Consider the following 6,000-nt stretch of genomic DNA (forward strand, 5'->3'; position numbering starts at 1 on the left):
GTCTATTCCAACTTACTCTCACCCCACATTCAACACTGTATAAACTATATTGTTTTAAGCTCCATTTGGATGAGATAGACTTCACTAGAAGAGGTTGGTGATTTTAATATTGCATGTGCTAATTAGTTATATATTCACACCCAGAGTTACTGAATTGTATCTTAGATGCAACAAAACAACATTACAGTTATCTACCCCTGTATAGCCTACCACCAGAAACAGTGTTAAGGAGCTAGCACAGTGACAACTTTTGGAGAGCTGAGAAATCTAATATTAACTGCTCCCGCTTGCATCTTTGTCTTATAACTGGTAGACTGAGATTGCTTGCCACAACCACAGAAAAAAAAATCCATCCTTGAACAAAAGTTTCGTCTCTTATTGACCCCAGGGACCAGAGCTTGGAAACAGGGGAAATTAGGTATAAATGAATGAAGCAGCTCCCACGACAGCCGGCAGTAGGGAAGTTTATAGGAATAACCCAATTGTCTAGTAAATAGACTCTTTGATCGACATACCACTGTGCAACGCTGGAAGCAGGAAGCAGTTTTGCCTCTGTTGTGTCCTGTGTGTGCTAATGCTGTGTTAAAAGATTATGATGTCAGGCTAGTCCCAGCTAGCTTTCGATACCCTAAAGTTGTGAACAAATTAACTAACCCACAGAGGTATCAAACTAAATTAGTTTATCAACTACCTTATATGCAGAACAGTTAGTGTCTTCCTTTAGGAGGAAGTGCGGATTGGAGTTAGAATAGTCTTCAATCACTGGCTAAATCAGTCTTGGCATGTTCTCACCAGTCAGGAGTTGCTAACTAGGCTGCACCTATTAACCTTTTAATGCCCTGAAGGTATGACTTAGATTCTGTGTGGACCAGGAAATTATGAAACTGTATTTTGTCATGCAGCTGAGGAAACAGTGTCTATCAAATGGGGGTACCCCTAGGGGTACTTCAGAGAGCTGTAAATTTAATGTTAATTTAAAAAACATTACAAGTGCATAATTCCTAAAATAATTATCTAACTTATATCATACAATTACATACACATTTTAAATGTAGCATTTGAATATTTTGCAAGTATTGACAGACTGAGTTTTGAGGAAACATAGATTGCAATTTAATACCTATTTTAATCTGAAAATTATGTCCCCCCCAGAAATCTTTGTCAACATGTTTTTTGTGTTTTTTGTTTTAATCTTAAAAGATAAAGTTTTCAGTCTGTCCATCTCTCAGCAAATCATTTTTATTGCAGCAAATCTTGTGGCCTGAACAAGCAAATTTATCAGTCAAGTAAGCTCTTTTCAGTTTAATTTGTATTTCCAATATTAATAATTTAAATAATAAAATATTGATACTTGCCATCTGTGTATCAATGTGATATGGCCACACAAAATATGGCAATACTAGGCTGTATCTACTTTTATACCCTGCCCTACTGATAAGACCGTGCCGTCTTATACCTGTTTATATAGGCATATTTTTTCTACTAAAAATGTCACGGGGTACTTGCTAAAAAATGTCTCAAAGCGGGTATATTACTGAAAAAAAAGTTTGAGAGCCACTGAGCTAAAACACCGGCTACACAATTTCTAGACGAGAATGCAGATGCAAGGCTAAATCAGGAAATCAAAGATTATTTATATTTCTACATTAAAAATATTTCAATTGTGTTTTCGCATAAGGACGCTAAAAGAAACAGAGAGAGAGAGAGAGAGAGCATGAGCTTCATAAGGAATGATGTTTGGAATACCAGTGAGATGTTATCAATCCTGGGCGGCTGCCCATCTCTCAACCCCTCACTACTTCAATCTCGGCTTTTCACAACAAGCCACAAATGCAAACGCAAAGGCGCACACAAACACATGCAGACAAAAAAAGCACAAAAAAGCCTCCTTATCCCACAAACACACAAAGCACCCCACAGTCATTTCATTTTGTAATCATAGGCATAATTTCCCATCACCTAAAAAGAACAAGAAGAAAACAACTGAGACAAAGCCATAAGGGGAGGAAAAGAAAAACAGACTAAAAGCTTGAGAACTGAAGCTTCATCACAACTTAAAAGAAACAGCTTTCTTGCTCAGCTAAATGCAACAAATGAAGTAGTTGTGCATGCCAGTGTTTTTTTTTTCACTTGATACAGTACCAGCGCCTTTCAGATGCTTGCGTGTAAATGAGCTGGCATTAAAAGAAAGCTTTAAAGAGCCATGTTAACCTTTAACCCAATCCACCTGCTGCTTAATTCTGCCTCTCTTTTTCTACACTCTCTCTCTCTCACAACAAAGCTACAAAGCAATTAGAGGATTAATCTGCAACAATCCAGGGCTAAACAAAGCCAGTGGGAGGGACAGTAAAAGCGTGAGGAATGAAATCAAACATGTGTGTGAGTGTGTTTGTGGGTGCATGTGTGTGTGCACGCGCTATAATCAGGTCTAATCTGACATATCCCAGAGATGATTCCATGGGGACTAGTGATAGATTAAAAGAGAGAAATTATGTTTTCTCTCTCTGTGTCTCACTCAGTTTCTGTGTCTCTATTCGTGAGATTAAAGAAAAACTCGCAAGGAGTGGAAAATGAATTTCAGTGCTTATCTGTTCAGCATGGATGTGGCAAAAAGCAGGAGGTAGACACGTAACATGTACATGAAGTCCTAAGCATAGGTATGTAGTCAGGAAGGGTAAGCAAACATTTTACTCACATTTTAAAAGGCATCTTAATGGGGTGCAAAATTTCTGCCAAAAGTGCCTTTGATTAAAAAATGTGTAGCATATAAAGATTTCTATGACCAGTACCTATTCTTACTGTCTAGATGCAGTAAACTCTAACTGTTAGATAAGGAAGATTCAAACAAACATTAAACTTTATCTGATATTTGTTTTAACCCCAGTGATTTTTAGCCCAAGGCACAGATCCTAAAGATAACAACTATGGTTTTCTATACACAAACAACACAAACACACGTCGAAATGTTAACTCGCACTTCTAATTGAAAAGAAATTAGCAGCAATTAGGTCTGCATTCTAAACAAGCAAGGAGTTGAAACAGGCCAAATATGTGTCACACCACAAGAATGCATGGCATTAACACACACACACACACACAAACACACACACACATTGCTCCTGTTTCACCATAAATTTCACAATTTTAGATATAGCTCTACGGACTGTATGACAGAAGAAGAAAGCAAAATGAATAAGGCTGCAGAGAAAAAATATATAAAATAAAAGCTTTTCTACATCCACTAAAATTACGGCTCATTCATTTTAAATCATCCGTTACGCTCACCTACCGCCAAAACAACATACCAGGCTTCTCCTATACACATATTTCATTTTTCCACACAGTGTCCCTCTCACCAAGGTTTGTCTTTAATGTGATTGAGGGTAAAGCTGTTCAGAAGCAGTGGGTTTGAGAGCTAATGCGACACATACGACAGGATTTACTACTTGTCAGTGGTGTCATTTCGCTGCTTATTTCATTGGGGAGCAACCCCTTTGAATTGTAGCTCGGACATAAAACACTGCGGTTTATGAATTATGCATCTCCTAACACTTTAAGTATGGAATTATGTCTTATGGATAAGCCAATGTGTTAAGCACTTGCCACTGACACATCACCCCTAATGCTAACAGGTTAGCAGCTGTTTACATGTCTGCTGCCTGCCAACAATAACATAACTGTCCATTATTTTGTTATCTCTGGGTCTAATTGAGCCTGTTAATATTGCTGTTAACAGAACACTGATAAACAAAGTAACGCTATGTGACTAATGCTAAAGTTGGCCTCTAAATAACTGATCCTTGTGAGTGGACTCCAAGTGGAGCTTTTTATTTTGCTTTCAGACAACCAGATGCCAGATCTTAACTAAAACACTAAAGTCTTAACTTAGCCCATCCTCTTCTATGAAAGAGAAATGTGTAGTGCATTGCAGCCTGGTAGGCGTTTGAAGTCATTCTGATCCATTCAGCATGAGTTCATTTAGCAAAGTTGGACAGAGAAGTAATTAGATGTCTGGTCTTGCTATCAAGTGAATATAATATTTTCCTCTTCTACCTTTCTGAGCTCAAAGTTTGGACACTGAAGTCTTTAGACTTGCACAGATCAATATAATAAGTTGTAATCAGCTCTATAAAAGCTGATTAGCTGACATTTTGAAGAATAAATAGATGGAAAGGTTTTTTTTCTCCGTTCCCCAAGCTTTGCACCTTTCACGGCAGCAGTGCCCACTTCTGCTTCTTTTAAGGCAGATCATGTTACTGCTAGCTAAGAAAACCTTCCTCTCCCTCTCCCCCACTGGCTTCCTTCGCTCCGCTGACCAACCAGACTACTTTCATTTGAAAGCGAGCGATAGATAGACAGATACATAGAGAGTGAGGGAGAGAGAGAGAAACTAACAATGAAGCCCAGGTTTTTCCACACTGCAGAAACAGTTCCCGTCTTTTAACAGAAGAACAAAAGAGATGGCCCGAGCAGCTCCTACCTCTGTTTTTTAATTAAGCATGTCGCCTTGCTTTCACATCACATGCACACGGACACAGGCTCCCACACAGACACACACACAGACACACACACACAGACACACACACACACACACACACAAACAGACGCACACATACACTAAGGTAATTAAAGTGGCAGATCAGATCCTGTGAGAGGCAAATAATAGCCCAGGAATGCCTGGTTTGGACACTGCTAGTTCTGATGGGAGAAAGGGGCTAAGAGACTCTTTGGCCTATTGTTTTTCTCCCCCCTCCCTCGTCTCTCCTCTATCCCTCCATCTGCTTTTCAGTAGCTCCCCGAGAGACAGAGACGCAGTGTAAAGCAGGGGATTTCTCCACGTTTTTCATTTTTATCCCAACTTTTCTCCTCTCTCTTTCTCTCACTCTGGTTTTTCTTAAAGCGCTTCCGGTTTAGTTGGATCCTATATCTTACAAATGCTACCAAAGAAAATATCCATACACTTGGATATCAGGACATTATATTTTGTGAAAATGTACAGATTCTCAAAAACCCTGTATCAGTTTTTAATTAATAGTTTACAAGGACTGACTCTTCCACTCCAATGTAACAACATACTGCAGGCATAAGCACAAAAAAACACAAGCCTATAAAACAACAGAGTCACCAAGGAAGCACCGCTGGATTATATTGTATCGCAATATATTGAATCGTAACCCCTGTATCATGATATGCATCATATCCCCAGGTTCTTACCTGTACACAGCCTAATGGCGATTATAAGCTTGCTCAGTTGTAATGAATGTGCTGATAATATATGAAGTGTCAAAACAACAAATCCATGGTGCAGACCTGAGGCACTGATGTCCTGGTGATGTCAGGGTCCTGCTTTTGTCCTCCTGTCACACTATCACACATTAGCCAGAGTTTCAGCCTGTTAAATGCCAAACCTGTAATTGCAGTGTCGCCACGCTGCCGTCTTTGTTTACACAGGGATCTGTTAGGTTCAAATTCTTCATTACTAACTGTCCCATATCTTAATGCAAGGGCAGGCAGTGCTGTTAATACTGCTGCGAATATTTAGAAGATGTGTAAACAGTGGAATTAGGCAGATCTGTGCTTTGGGGATGTGGTCATCTGACTTCCAAAATGCTTGTCAAACTGTTTGGATACATATGTGAGCACAGCTAATAACTGGCGAAATTAAATCCAGACTGGATCTTTAAGGTGACCCGTGAAAGCTTGTAAAGTCAAACAACAAAGTCAGAAGACAGCGTGAGACTACAGCTATGTGTCCATTGTAGGTCTCCTAGAAGGTCATCCCTCTCTCGGCATGTGGCCCCTCAGTCTAACACCAAATCTTCTATCAAAATGTCACCAAGCGTTAGCAAAAGACAAAGGCGAAGAGCGCTGTGAAAGCCCCTGCATCCATCTCCCACTGTCAGTGCCATGAATAGGCCTACTCTGGTCTAATTAGACCTGTTTATTTGTTGCCATGCAGAAACGGAGGGATGAAAAACGAAGTGGATGAAGGAGGAGGGG

General features: G+C 39.6%; 1 protein-coding gene across 1 annotated transcript in view; it reads right to left on the reverse strand.

Moving 5' to 3' along the window:
* Positions 1-6,000, reverse strand: part of zfhx4 (zinc finger homeobox 4) — an 83,042-nt gene that overhangs the window by 61,539 nt on the left and 15,503 nt on the right.

This window comes from Plectropomus leopardus, chromosome 21 (assembly GCF_008729295.1).
Source record: "Plectropomus leopardus isolate mb chromosome 21, YSFRI_Pleo_2.0, whole genome shotgun sequence".
NCBI lineage: Eukaryota > Metazoa > Chordata > Actinopteri > Perciformes > Serranidae > Plectropomus > Plectropomus leopardus.